Source organism: Parasteatoda tepidariorum, chromosome 8 (genome assembly GCF_982258835.1).
Source record: "Parasteatoda tepidariorum strain Cologne lab strain chromosome 8, Ptep-v5.0, whole genome shotgun sequence".
Taxonomy (NCBI): Eukaryota; Metazoa; Arthropoda; class Arachnida; order Araneae; family Theridiidae; genus Parasteatoda; species Parasteatoda tepidariorum.
Window position 1 is genome coordinate 102,353,381 of NC_141762.1, and position 16,522 is coordinate 102,369,902.

The 16,522-nt window shown below is 27.7% G+C and overlaps 1 protein-coding gene across 1 annotated transcript in view; it reads left to right on the top strand.

Moving 5' to 3' along the window:
* Nucleotides 1-16,522, top strand: part of LOC107456578 (neuronal acetylcholine receptor subunit alpha-7-like) — a 461,896-nt gene that overhangs the window by 1,196 nt on the left and 444,178 nt on the right. The gene's annotated exons all lie outside the window — the stretch shown is intronic.

A 16,522-nucleotide genomic window follows, 5' to 3' on the forward strand; every position in this document is an offset into this window, starting at 1 on the left:
TTCTATATTAGAACAGAGCCCTATATCTCTCCTTAATATCGACTTATAATATTCAAATTTGACCCTATATTATATTACTACTGTACCTCACCTGAAGAAATAATTACAGGCCTATTAGGGGCTACACAATGTGGCCCTATAGTTTACTATCAATGCACTTATACAATAGCCTCAAAATGAGGAAAATTGAAGTCAATATTATGTATATGCTCTATATCTCCACCTAATATTGAGAAATCGGGTATTTGTTTGATTTATTTATTTTAAAATATGTATTTCTTCTTTAAAATATGTATTCGTATAAAATATATATTTCTTCGATCTTTTTCAAAAGTTAAAAGAAGCTATATTTTTTTGTTGTCAGAATTAGACCACGACATAAAGACTCGATTTTACCTCTCATTAAACTTCAAATTTCTTGCTGAGAATTAGATTTTTTTTCCACTAACTATTTCTCACATTTTTCTAAATTTAAAACATTGCAGTTCAAAAACTAAACTGGATTGCTCTGTAAAGGTTTAAATAAGCATAATTCATTTTCTTTAAGAGCAATGAAGCTGTTAATTATTTCTAAGGAATATTTTAGATTTCTTTTTATTCAGTAGCACCTATAAAGTAATTTATAAAACTTCAGATTATCTGAATAAATAAGAGAAGTTTTTTTAAAAACTTTCTCTCCTTGGCAAATAATTGAAATTTTCACTTTTATTCAAATCTTTCTAGACACATAAAGTATTTTGTAACTTAAAAAGCTGGAATATATATATATATATATATATATATATATATATATATATATATATATATATATATATATATATATATATATATATATATATATATATATATATATATATATATATATATATATATATATATATATATATATATATATATATATATATATATATATATATATATATATATATATTTATATATATATATATATATATATATATATATATATATATATATATATATATATATATATATGTATATATATATATATATATATATATACATATATATATATATATATATATATATATATATATATATATATATATATATATATATATAATATATATATATATATATGTATATATTTCAATTTTTTAATATATTTTTAGCACACACTTTTTAAGTACTTTTTAAGCATTTATAAAGTATTTTTAGTCACTTTCTAAGAAAAAAATATAATCAAAGTTAGAATATGTGTAGTAATAATTTTTTTTCTATAGCTTAAATTTCTTAATTTATAAACATAAAATCAATCAAATTCAAAAACATTTTCAAATGATAAAATAACTAGTTTCTGATAAATATTTAATAGAAAATTGAGAAAATCACTCATTTTTTGTTATATATATATATATATAACAAAAAATGTTTATATAAACATACATAAAATTTTATAAACATAAATGTAATATAAAATTTTAGCACACAATAAGCACTTTTTAAGTACTTTTTAAGCATTTATAAAGTATTTTTAGTCACTTTCTAAGAAAAAAATATAATCAAAATTAGAATATGTGTAGTAATAATTTTTTTTCTATAGCTTAAATTTCTTAATTTATAAACATAAAATCAATCAAATTCAAAAACATTTTCAAATGATAAAATAACTAGTTTCTGATAAATATTTAATAGAAAATTGAGAAAATCACTCATTTTTTGTTATTTTGAATGACATTAATAGATGTAATAGATGTAAAGAAAAAATATATGCATGAATATATGGCTTAATTATATATATATTCTAAAGTAGAGTAACCATGGAAAAAATTACAGAAAAATAAAAAAAAAAACGGAAAAAGAAAAGAGAAAAAAATTTAACATATATATATATATATATATATATATATATATATATATATATATATATATATATATATATATATATATATATATATATATATATATATATATATATATATATATATATATACATATATTTATATCGCAGTAGTCTTTTGTGAAAATGGTTTTGATAGATGGGAATTTAAGGAGATATCTGCCATGCCATACACAATACATTTCCAAAGTATTGTGATAAAAAAAAATTTAATTTTATGATAAAAATAAATAAATATAATCTCTTAGGAAAAGAGGAGTTGGGGGGGGGCATGCAACGTTGGCTTTTGACTGATTCAAAAAATCCGTATAACTTTCATAATTTCTTTGCATTTTTTTCGTAATAATTTCTTTTCTTACTAACTTGATAAGGAGTGACAGTTTTCCCCAAAGGAAGATTAATGACACTATTAAAATTTAAAAAAAAATATAGGAAAGAATTTTCTTCTTATAAAAAATATTACCTTATGGTTCTCAAAATGAAATCAACTATTTAGATTGTTCTGAAATCAGGCTAATATTACAGTTGTAATGATTATTCTTCGATTGCTTTAGTTGTAGGAATGCTTCACTTGAAAAAACTTGTCTGAAATGCAAATATTTATTTTAGCCTTTAAGATTAATTTACAAGTGTTTTTTACTTAAAATTGACGCATTATAAAAGGATTTTAATAATGTAAGTGGTTTCTTAAATTAGCATATGCTTAACTTTTCATTGCAGCTTTCTTCAAAAATGTTAGAAACAATCATCCGAAGAAATTTCAAAAATAAATGTCTAAAATATTTGTTATAGGGATATAACTACTTCGTTATATGGGGAAAATATTGAGTGTTTTTGAACGTTTGATTAAAAAAAAAATTTCTTTACCGGAAGAAACTCGCAGTAAGTAAACTATGTTGGAGAAGAGACTCTGAATATTAAGATAAGAATTCCTAAATCAAATTATATACTGGATGGGCCCGAAAATGGACGTGCACAAGGTAATATTATACTGGATAATTTAAAGAAGTTGACTATAAATAATTTTAGAAAATGAATATTTATTTAATCAAAAAATATAAAATAGAAAAGAGAGCCCATCCTTGGTAACTAACAAATCAAACGCACTTCAGTAATGCAGTAAAAACACACTTTAAAACAAAACTCTTCCAGTTACGCTCTATTTCTTCTTTTGTTTTCATATTTTGCAATCTGGCAATCTTGCTACGAAAATATTTTAAATCATTCTTGAAAAATTTCCAGTTCATACAAGTTCATTTGAATTCACTACTTGCTTTATAGATTATGTTTTGTGTTTTATTCTGTTTTTTTCCTTATATTTTATTTTCTATTTTTACGTGTTATTTTTACTTATTGTGTTCGATTTTTTTGTCGTAATTTTTGTAAAAATTTTTTGAGTGCTCCTCACACTATTGTATTGATATATTTTGCTTTGGTTATATTAATACAATATTAGAAGGCACTCTTTTTTGCAGATATAATGGTGTGGGCTGATGAAAAGAACTTATTTTATGAGTTCCATTTACTTGCAGCTTATGTGCGCAATAAATGAAACTTGTTGTTTTTCTTAATTTTCTTCGTGTTTTTTTGTATATATATATATATATATATATATATATATATATATATATATATATATATATATATATATATATATATATATATATATATATAGATAGATAGATAGATAGATAGATGGATGGAGAGGAATTAATAACTACTGATGGAAAATACATTAGACATCATACGGATGAAATCTTATTTTTTTTTAGGAAAAAGGAAAGATATACTTGAGAAATGAAATGAAAATAAACAAAATTTCAATTTAAAACAATCATTTGCTTTGTTAGACGCGTTATTTGAATCCATAAAGTAATCAATCATGATTGCGGATGTCTCTTCGATTAAAAACACCGAAATGATGGATGATTTGTATTGATATATTCTCTCCAACACAAGCCGTTTCAACTCAGTAGCAGTTCAGATCAATAGCAGGGAAACTTATGGTTTTAATAAATAGTGCACCAAACACAGTGCACCAAAAAAAAAAAAAAAAAAAAAAAAAAAAACGGACCACAATGAATAACTTTTGATCTAATGATTAGATCAATAATTTATGACTAAATATGCTAAGTAGTTAGTGCAGACGATATTTTAAGTTACGAAGTTAAGACACAAAAATGTACTTTCTCTGAACATACATACCATTTTTTCAACGGATTTTTCAACCCCCAAGGTATTGGGAATAACCATAATCTGAGAAATACGGTTCCCTTAGTATAGTCAGGTGAGTGGTCCAAAGCTTTTGCTCCCCTTTATGTTAATTTTTTTTTTTTTTGCATATCTCGCCAAATGCGAATTGAAATTTTTTTTCCACACAATTGTGAAGATAATTCCATGCGAAAAGTACATTTTAATAAATATTTATTACATTTTTATCATTTTTTTGAATAATAGTCGAAAGCATTTCGAATTTTAATGTATATAAAAAATTTTTTTTACGTGATTTTAGAGCATGTCATTTTACATCGCGAAATGCAAAAATTTGAGCAAAATTTATTGAATAGTTCCTGAGAAATTGATTTTTAAATCGATGGTACATTTAAATTCGATTTGTCAGGAAATATTAAACCCATTTCACTTGCATTTTGCTATGTAAAATTACATATTTTTAAATGACGTCAAAAATTGTATACCTGACAATGCAAAATTTTTTCGACTATTATTACATAGATTATTCAAAATTTTTTCGGCTATTCTTACAAAAATTATTCCCAATTTTTTCGACTATTTTATTACCTATTCTTAAAAAAAATAAAATTTTTTAGTAAAATTTGTTTATTTTTCTCGTAGAGTCATGTTTAGATGAATGAATTTTATAATCGGGTATCAAAATTCTCTCAATTCGCTTAAAAAGTTCTCGAGATTTGAGGAAATGCGCAAAAGGTAAAATTAGCATAAAGTGGTTTAAATCTTATACCACTTATCTGATAAAACTATTGGGGCCCTATTTCCCAGATTTCGGCTACCCCCTATATTTTGAGGGTCAGGAATCCATCAGAAAAAAGAGTATGTTTTTTTCAGACAAAATACGTTTTTATGTCTGATATCGTAGCTTGATATATTGCCAGCACTAGTTAATTAGCAAGTTTGAGGTTATCCGTTTGAACAATTAAGAATGAGTCCTAAAAAGTCCGATAATTAGATCAAAAGTTATTCAATGATTTCTTTTTACTTGCTGCACTGCAGATTAATTTCCTCAAATACAACCATTTTATTTATTTAATTATTATCTTTTTGTTTCTGAATCTTAAAGATTGAAATTTTAAATGACACAAAGAGTGCAAAATAAAAAAAAGCAAATACCCTTAATAACTTTGATTATCTCCTATAAAATCCAATCTAAAAGATTCGATGCAATCTGAAAGGCTTGATTTCAAATGCGCTGACATATTTGTGTAGACTTGATTTGAAACTACGAAATCATAAACAAAAAAAACATACTTCCTCAGAAAAAAAAAACTTTTACGAAGATCACAATTTTATGTACATTGTAAACCAATTCTTTTTTATTTAATGCATCATTATTTTTGTCATACTTTTAAAAGTAAAGTTACCATTGTTACATTTAGACTTATAGTGAACTATCATCATTACATATTTAATAGTAGCTTTTCTCTACTTTTTATGACTCTACTTTTTAGAGTAATATTTTAGAATATATTTTTCTACTTTTTAGAACATATTTAGTTCCAAACTTGTTATCTGGAAAACTCGAGATTTTTTTTATGCATTTCTTCAACTCTGAGATATCGAGATTATACTGTATGTATTTTATTTTAAATTTTACATGCCTTTAAAATCTCACTTTTCTTTAAAAGAATACACTTTAATAGTAATATTTATCGGAAAAAAAAGAAAGGACAAAAATGAACTTTTTTCAAAATCGTAAGATGTAATTTAAAAGTACTTTTTTTACATTTTTCTTTGAAAGAAATTAACGAAGAAAAAGAGGCATAACGTTAGTTTTAACACATAATTAATACTTTTCTTTACATATCTTGAAGATCTTTTCGGCTGTAGCTCTTAAAGTTATTGATATGAATTTTACTTCAAGCAATTAACATACCAGGGCTCGAAAAAACTCAGAAATTTTACCCGTCCCCGAGGACGGCTTGTCCAACAATGTACCCGCCCTCCATTGAAACTAACCCGTAGCTTCTGAATAAATAAAAATATAATTTTCTCTTATTTATTACAAACATTTATATAAATTACACAATGAATTAGTAGTTACTAGAATTACAAATACTAAGATTGCATTATACAGTAATAAAAGAAATACTAGGTTACTAATAGTAAAACCTAGTATTTCTATTATGAAATAATCAATTTCTTTTATGAAATAATTTATTTCTTTTATGAAATAATTTAAATGACAAATGTCAAGTTATCTGGAATGTCAATTTATCCGAGGGTACTGCGTTTTTTAAATGAATCAAATAGGACGTTTGCCAGTTTCACTATCAAACTAATGATTTACAGAGGTTTCTGCACAGAAATGTGAAAGGGGTTTTCCATTTAGGTAGATGTTCATAATTGCGTTTAACGCTTCTTTTGTTTAAGACCAGTACGTAATGTTTTTTTTTTGTAAGTTTATTGCTGATTGTGGTTGTTGTTGTTGTTCATTTACGTCGCACTAGAGCTGCACAATGGGCTAAGTTTATTGCTGAAAAGTCCCTTTCAACCGCTGTAGTACGGGAGACAGAGAAAACATCAATTCCACCATGCGCAGTATGTTGCTGTATTTCTGGATTAGAGGCTAATTTTAGAAGTGAGGTGCTAGACTCATGTAAGATAACAAAAATTAAAAATGTATCTCTAACATTAACGGGAAAATGGCTGTCCGCGCGGACGTCGGATTCGAGAAATTCGTTGTCCACGAGGAAATTTTGACAGAAGAGGACTGGCGGTTTTTCGAGGCCTGTAACATACCTTTCTTTTTATGCGGATTCGGATTTCTGACACCCAAAATAAAGGGGGTAACCGCATTCCAAGAAATAGTGTTCTCATAGTTTGATCAGGAGAGAGATTCAAAGATTTTGTTCCCAACGATTTTACTAAAAACCTTTTTAGCTGACGTTTAGATGATTAACGATAAGATCAAATTGCATTTGTCTATTAAAATGTCAAGACAAGGTGGATTTTAGCTGAGAACACAAGACTTCGCTAGAAGAAACCTTATAATTACAGTTGGGAACCGATTATCCGGAACGATCGGGACCATCGCTATTCCGGATAACTGATTTTTCCGGTTTTCTGAATCGCTACAAAAAACCGTTTTTTTATTGTTAAACTCAACTAAAAAAAATTTTTTTTGGGAAATAATCTTAAAAAGAAGAAAAAACGATGAAGTAATACACTAATGATTATTTCCAAAATGATGGTAAGGTGAGCATCTTTCAAAAAAGAAAGAAAAATCTTAAAATCTTATGAGGAAAAAAAATTTTTGTTTAAAAAATGGCGGGAAAATTTATCGAATTTCGTTCCGGTTTTTTGGTTTTCCGGTTTTCTGATTTCCGGATAACGGGTTCTGTACTGTACTTAGATTTAAGATTATTTTCACCTTGAGACTAGCTTTATAAAAGGATTTTTTTTCACGCTCGAAAACCCTAACTCAACCTCCATTTAAGGTTTTTATATAGAAGGTTGTTTTTACAAGGTTTTGGATCAGGGTAATGTGCGTAGAATAGATCAGATGGTCTCAAATTTCGTTTTAAGGTGAGAAGGTTTACACGTAAACAGCATAACAACCAGTTTTAGGTTCACATTAAGAAGTTTTTGCTGAATGAAAAGAAACTTTATTTTGCAATCGGGGACATTTATGGCATTATTTTAAAATCATTCGGGAAATTCGATTTTACGAACCGGTGGGTGTCTTTTTTTTGAGACATTTAATAAAAACATAAATATATCGAGATAATTATAAAATTGCTTTATTCAATAATATTCAATAAAAAAAAAGAACTAAAGTTATTGACAAACTTCCGGAATTTATTTGTTGCGTTTCAACCATGACAGTTATAGTCGTCCATTTTTGTTTGTCCCGAGTTTTCTCATAAAACATGTATGCAATTCTTTTCCCCACGAATTATCTTAAGTTCCATAAATCTAGAAAACATTCGGACAGAAATGGCCGAATCAGCAGACCGCCATAACGTCGCCATTTCGGTCTTCTGAACATTTTTATGACTCCCCCTCCTTCCCCTCCTCATCATTTCGGGAAAGTAGAAAATCTTTCCCGGCCAAGACTAAGAAGCGTCTCTCCTCCCACTAAAACTTGCAATTTCGAGAGAAAGACAGACGAAAATGTGTGAGCATCATCTCCGTATTGCCCTCATATTTCAATAAAAGTATACAGCATGTCCACGCCTCTTATTACCTCCACGAAGACTATTATATTTAAGAAAAGTAAATTGTTCTGGGAGAATCTAGGTAATGTAAAAAAAATATAGTTTTGATAAATGAGCAAAAAGTTTAAATAAAAAAAGTGTTTCAAGGAATGAATAGAATTATAATAAATGCTCTCATTTCGTGTATCAAAATGTTCGCTTTGTTATAGTTATTAATAGGTATCAAAAATCACCCCACACAGATTGTCACAGTGACGTCATGATAAAGTCAAAAATGGTCACAGCAGACACAGTCACAGTGCGTGACCGTTTTGAATTGTCGCAAGCAAAGCCCGACCTAGCCTAATTGGGGCCCGGGGTAAAAACTTCTATGGGGGTCCCCTCTCTGCTTCACTACTTCGGTAATGAAGGACCGAACTTTATAGATGTATTTAAATTTATCACCTCATTATAAATACCACGGAAAATGACTAGAACCTAAAATAGCTATAAAGTCCCCCACCCTCCAATGGTTAGATGAAATATCGTTCTATCCATTTCATTGATTTTCTGATATTTCTATGTCCATTATGCCAAATGTAGTTTTCAAATTGATAACTTTGTCATGTATCTGCGAAAAATTCATATCCTTGCTGACATTAGGGCGGAATTCCGCTAAATTTTCGCAATTACAATGGCTGAAGTCAATCAGAATATGAATAGGAAGTCAATCAGAAGCTCGTATTTTTGTAAACATATCGCATTTTGCGATATGTAATTTGCGATTTTGCTTTTGGTTGGCAAAATTTGTTTATCGTAATTACGAAAATGTAGCTGAAATTCAGCCCTTGAAAACTATGGATTATCGAAAAATAGATTAATAAAGAAGCTAACATAAACCTGACGGATTTTACGCTGTACTGATGTTTTTTTAAAAAAAAGTTCATTAAAGAAGGAAACTTTCTATTCGAAAAAAATCCGGTGCATCTACCCAGTATACCCCTGCCCTAGTCATGTTCTGGTCTCAAAGAGTGACTTTGACGTCACTCTGTCTAGTGATATCAAGTAAAAGTCTCCAAGATAATTCATTGTGACTTTTGTCACTTGGTAGCCACAAATATACTTTACTAGGACTAAAGTCACATTGAAAATTTGCGGCCACTTTGATTTCTTGAACATTTCATGGAAACCATTTTATGTCTTGTCTTGCTAAAGTTCCAGGAGTATTTTTATTTTTTGAGACTTATCTCATTTTGTTCTCGTATTTACTTTTAATTGAATGTGTTACATTGAAGTCACGTGTATACTTTTATGCGACTTGTTTTACTAGAGTTATGATTTCACTCTACGCAGAACAGGCATTTAAATTATTTGCAAGTCTTGTAAGAACTTTTTTACGACTTATCTTTTACAATTAAATATGTTAATCCTTAATGGAGTCGCAAAGAATCACAATGATTACTTTCAAAAGTGAGATTTGTTTAAATATTCCGCAAGTATTCATACATGACTTTGAAAAATAATCTGCTTCTGTGGAATTGTTGGTTTAAAAAAATGCTTCCGTTCAATATTGCTCCGTTTCCTTAAAGCTCACAGGAGTCAGAAAAAAGAATTTAAATGTTAAACACCCCCTTGTCCAAATATCGAACAATATTTAAATACATTTATTTTCTATTATTTATTTGAAGGAAGGATTTGGATGTTTTTAAAATAAATGTTACTTTTTAAAATAGTTTTCTATCTGTTTTTGAAATAGATGCTTACAATAGATTCTTAGATTACTTTTTTAATCCACTAACAGTCCTGATTTGATTTATTTTATTCAAAAATATTATTGCTGAGAGCAAAAAACAACAGAATTTTTAGGTGAACAATTCCATAAACTAAGCATTTTTGTAATCGTTTTATAATCTTTAAATTTTAAATATAAAATGCTTTATTCTATTTTCCGTACTTCTGGACTAATACTGATTATGTTTGCACTACTCAGAGTTTTTTTCGGAAAAAAAATGTCGATACATTTTTAATAGAATATTATGCATTTTGCATTGAAGTATATATTGTATTCACATACTATTAGATTCGATAAATTATACAGGTTTCAAATGCATATAACAATTAGTGTAAAATATTTAAACTTAATTTTACAATTTACAAAAAATGAGAATAGAGATAGTGAATAAGATGAATAAATTAGTAACATTAGAAACATCTAATTGATACTTCATAGAAAAAAAGCAAACGATTTTAAAACAAGACAAAGGCCAGTTCTTCTATTGTCAGTATATTTTTTTGTTCGTTTGGCAATTATTGGCGGCTAAAACCAGCTGTTAATTCTGTCTCATAATTGAACACAGCATAGCCATTTGAAATCGAAATTTTACTAAATAAAAATTCTTTTAATTTTTGTTGAGTGCGTTTTATATGTCCAACTCTTCGGCTCTACGATTTCTAAAAGCTATTTTTAGTTATATTTTAGTTATCGTTCAGTTTTTTATGTCATAAAGTTTAACTAATTGGTGAAAAGAGCAATGCCTAACTTTGAAAATGGTGGTGAGTTTTCGGGGTGGTGATTTCGATTGCTAAGAATGACTATTCACCTTCAGTTCTGTTTTATTCTGTTAATAGTTAATGCTCGATGACACAAAGAAGAAGTTCTGACATGTAAAAGGGGGTGAGTCCTTATTTTCTTTTCTTTAAGATATTAAAATTGGTGATTCACTTTCGACTTTCATTAAGTTGAAGTTATTTCATTGTTAATTGGTTCGTTTGTTCTTATTTCTGATTGCTATGTCAAGGTTATTTTATTGTGATCACCTTTTTTTAAAAAATTTTATCTTAATTTTTAAAAGAATGTTTCCTTGATCAACAATTGTAGCAAGCGCTGTTGTATAAATGCTTTTCATTTTGTAATTTATATTGTTTGAGTTTGTAAAATAATTAATTTATTTGCACATTTCTCCAATATTTTAGACTAATAAGTTCATTAATTTTTAAGCAGTTAAGAAATTAAAATATTTATAGTTTTTAGAATTCAAAGTCTTGATTTTTTTTAATAGCAGTTGGAATTTATGTTCTTCCAAAATTATTATAATGGTTCAATTTACAATATCAATAACATTTATATTAATTTAAAGATATTTAATTTTTATTATAAATGTTGGGCAGGGTTAGCCTGTTTCTTTATATATATAACCATCGTTGAACAGACGACCCAATTTTTTGGGGTTTACGACAACTAATGTTCAACTCCGTGGCCTTGTCATTCTGAACCCAATCCAGAAGACAAGGGAACTCTCCTGGATCAAGTATTGGGAGAAATTTGTCTTCGCGGAGGACCTTTTGATGGAACTAACCTGCATTTGCGTTACATGGAGAGGAATGCCGCGAGAACCTCCCACGATTAGCCTGATGGTAAGGGGACTCTAACCCATGATCCGCCTACCACTGAGGATATTTTCACGTCAGCCCTGTGGTCGGCGCAAGCCGGATGCGGAATCGCCGAGATCGAATCCCGGTTCACCTCATTGGAAGGCTAACTCTCTACCCCCTGAGCCATCGCTGCTCGGGATAGCCTTGTTGGCAGGGAGCTGGACTTATGCTCGTAAGAACAGAAGTTCGAATCCAGCCGACCGAAGACTCCCCATGTAGTAAATGGTGACTGGTGCACGTTAAATCTGTCTTTTCACAAAGTCCTTCATGTTCCCATAACAAAATCGTTAAACATAAATCGTTCTCTGGTTCAGGTCAAAATTACTATTTGTGGATGAATAAATGGATGTATGGATGGGTTTGTCCTATAAACGGGTGTGACGTATGGGTGTGGTAGAAGCTGAATTCTTGGCCATAGGTGGTGTCAATGGAAAACAAGAACAATCGCACCCCTTGCGTTAATGGTTGACGACACATACACAACAACAACAACAACAACTTTATAAGTATTAGGTTTTATAAATTCTTGTTCTGAGATTGACCTATTCAATAAAGCCTACCATTCAGTGCTGCTTATATCAGCGTGCTAAATGGCTTTACTTATCTTGATATAACCCTGGGTGACGAAACTCTTTAGTTGGGACTGAAATTTAAATTAGGGAGATGGGTTCACTTTTCAAAAATTATCCACGCTGTTTGATTTTGTTTTTACTACACAAATATTACTCAAGTCTTCAGCAAATGCATTCTTTTCTTTAATATTTTATGTTAAAAATATATTTTTTGAATAATAATAAATTAATAAAATAAATCGTGTGTTATGAACAAATGAAAAATAATCATTTTTACAGCACACAATTATTTATTGAATGTTATTATAAATAAATAAACTTTTATTTTTATATATATAATTCTTGCAAAGTAAAATCCGTAAAATTTCTTAATTTAGGGAAAGAGGAAAATCTTAGTAGTTGCTATTGGTTTAGGAAATAGATCGAACGTTTCCCACAGAGAGTAAAGGGAAAAATGTCCTGCTTTTAATTAAATGCATACTTGAGCCAAAGAACAGGTTTGAGAACAGGATGTGGCTTTTAAAAGTGTGAGAAAGTATTTCGATTAGAATAATTAATTAGGATAACATGAAATGTTTAATAGAAGATTTTTGTGTTACATTTATATATATACACAAAATATAGTGAAAACTTGGAAAAAAATGACACAATAATGAAAAAAAACAAATTATTCAAAAAAAAAATTATAAAAATAAATAAATATAAAATTTGGGAAAAAAAAGGTATAATCTCTTCATCAGCTCACAGGAGCAAAAAGGAGTGTTTTCTGATCATCCATCAAAAATCAAACCATCAAAAAATATAATGGTTCATGATGGAATCATTGATGGCTGCCTTCAAGATTATGTTGGTCCATCAATAGAAAACCATCAAGAAGTTTGACTGTGGAATGTATATTCTTTTTTTTGGACATTATATCTATAAAGGACTTTCTACAGTTAAATAAAGGTGGTGATTGGGGAATAACCAGTTTCATTTTATTTAACATCTACTTTGAATAAAACTTTGAATGTAAGCAAATATATATATATATATGTTTTAAATATATATGCAAATATATATGTTTATATATTCGAAAAAATTTAAAGAATGTATAATCGCCCCAGCTCGATGACGAAGTTTAATATTTCACAAAACAAAATCTGTTAAACACCAAAAGAAAGGTATTTTTATTAATTTTCTGCAATTACATTCCGAAACATTTGTTACTTAGAAAACTTTGAAGGCATTAAAATGAATTACATGTATTCCATCATCAGAATTCAGTTAGCGTGAAATTGCGAGAAGCAGTTTAAATGATGAAATCAGATTTGTTGCACATTACCTGTTTACGCATTATTATTTTTCGCTCTATGACTGTAAACAACATTCACGCACATTAAATTCGAGGAATGAAAAAATAAATTGTTAAAGATAAGCATTTTGAAGTAAAATTCATCAGAATCAGCATATTTATTTTTAGAGGTAACTTATCTAAATGTAACAGGTTTAAAATTCGGGCAAACTGAGTGATGCTTTAAATAAATAAATGAAAAACACAATCAAAACGTATTAATACCCTTTCGAGAAAGATAGTTTCTATAAAATTAATTTCTTTAAATTTACAACCATATTTTAATTAACTTTTAGTTTCATTTAAATAGGATTGCAAAATTCTTATGGCTTACCAGATAAGCATTTTTATGAGTCAAATAAATCATAAGATTTAAAAAAAAAATAAAACAATTAATATCAAGCTTTTAGATCAGCCAAACCCGCCCGGGTTCCATTGAAAAAAACAGGGGAAAATTGGGTCTTATTTGAAAAAAAAGCGGTAAAAATTGAGCTTTTTCATTTAGTGCTCATAAACTTTAAAGTTTCATTGTGTAGATATTTTTATTTATTAAATAGTGTTGTATAAGTTTAAAAATAGAAATAAATAAAAAATGTTAATATAAAATAAGACTATAACAAAATTAAAATAAGTTTCAATAACAATTAATACATATTTGTATCTTCTTTATCATTAAATACACATAGTTTTACACTTTTTTAAATCAGGCATTATTAACTGTAAATGCAACAGTAATATAAAAGAAACAAGTTTATGAATCTTTTCGTTTTCAAATACATCTATTTACTTTATTTATTAAGCATGTATGTGTATCTATTACCTATTATAAATTTATAATCAGTGAATATTTATAATCAGTGAAAACTAAAATTTCATCTGACTTTTAACTTTATAAAATAAAACTGGAATAAATACTTAATAGTTTTCCATGTTTTTATAATAATATTAATAGAAACTGAAATTAAAATTTCGTATCAGTTACTTGTTTCATTTTTTCAAATACTTAACCTTAGAAAAGACTTTTAGATATATAATTTTGACTTAATATTTTTAATTTCAAAAAACAAAATAATCTACAAAATTTATGGAAAAAATAACGAATAAAAGTTTTAGCTTATTTTGTTTAAAACCAGAAAATAAAACTTTAAATTTGTTAACGTATCGCTTAGCAGAATTGTATTTGTCTTACTTTTAAAAATAAAATTATCATTGTTGTATTTAGGCTTATAGTCAGCTCTCAATAAGTACATATTTAATAGTAGTTATTCTTATGTTCTATGACTCTACTTTTGAGAATAATATTTCAAAAAATATATATATGTATATTTTAACTTTTTAGAACATATTTATAGTTCGGAACTTGTTATCTCGAAAACTCGCCATCTCGAAATTTTTTCAGCTTCCCTTCAACGTTGAGATATCGAGAGTATGCTGTAGGGGAGAGTGGGGTCAATTGTAACATTTTTTACTTAACTATTTTTAACTAACAAAAAATCCAATATATTATTATTATTAATTGACAGACGAGTAAAGTAGACTATCCTCTACTAGAAAAAAAAATAAATACCTGATTTTAAATATTATTATATTAGTTATTAACAATTTTTGACAGTCGTGCACTTGTTACAATTGTCCCTACTTACGGGATCAATTGTAACAGTTCATAAATTCAACTAAAACATAGTTAATTATACATATTATCATAGTTGTGATATATTTTTTTATTGATCAAAATAGTAGTGATATTTTAGGAGTAAAAATAATGATGAGCAGAAACCTAAAGGGTTAAACTTTTAACTTTAAGGGGTTAAAAATTTTAATTTATGCTGTGAAAGGTGACAAATAAAATAATGCACATGCAACATAATATGAATGATATAGGAAACTATTGGTGGTTCTTAAAGAGTTAAGTAATGGTTTGTAATCATAAGATTATTTATTTTCAGCTGTTGCAATCGTCCCTTTACTTATTGTTACAATTGTCCCCAAGACGCCATTTCAGCTTCATTTGTTAAAAACAATGCTAGTTAATTAGCAAAACTAATCTTTTTTTTTTAAATGTTAATTAAAGTGTCCACTTACATATTCGGTTAATAATTTTTATTTGTTTAAACAAAATTACTTTGTTACAATATAATATTCTAATACAAAAAAAAAGTACTTGCAAGGCGTGAAAATATCTTTTGTGATGTAACTCCTTCAAAAGTACATAAAAATGGTTGCCATCAGGGGTGTACACGTAGATTTATTAAATACACCTTGTGCGCCACCTAGGAACCAAATCTAGTACCCGACACTCGAAATTTTTGCTCTGTTACAATCGTACCCTGTTACAATTGACCCCACTCTCCCCTACCCTGTGCTTTAAATTTTATGGCATAAAATGCTATAGGCAAACATTATTCTGAACATTTTCAATCAAAAGATTTTATGCAAATCGGAAAGAACAATAAAGCAAAGAAAAAAAATTAACTTGAATTTATGAAATATTCAGGTATTTCGGAAAAAGCGCAAGAATACAAAGATATCCTAAAATTCAGGAATATTCTATGAATTTTAAACAAAATTATATAAGTAAATCGAAAATTTAACAAATTCCAAATTTTAACAAATTTCAAATTTTAACAAATTTCAAATTTTAACAAATTTCAAATTTTAACAAATTTCAAATTTTAACAAATTTCAAATTTTAACAAATTTCAAATTTTAACAAATTCCAAAATTTAAACAAAATTATTTAATGAGTAAACATCTTTTATAACTTCAGATTTCTATTTTAACTGTATCTCTTGAATAGCGTATCTGAAAATGCCAATTCTAAAAAACTATCAAAACTGGGTATTAAAATTCCTCACTTATTCTTTACCCCGCGGCAGAATCGCAGCGAGACGGCAACATTGTCGCAGAACGTTACAGAGTTCTTGCAGATAGATTT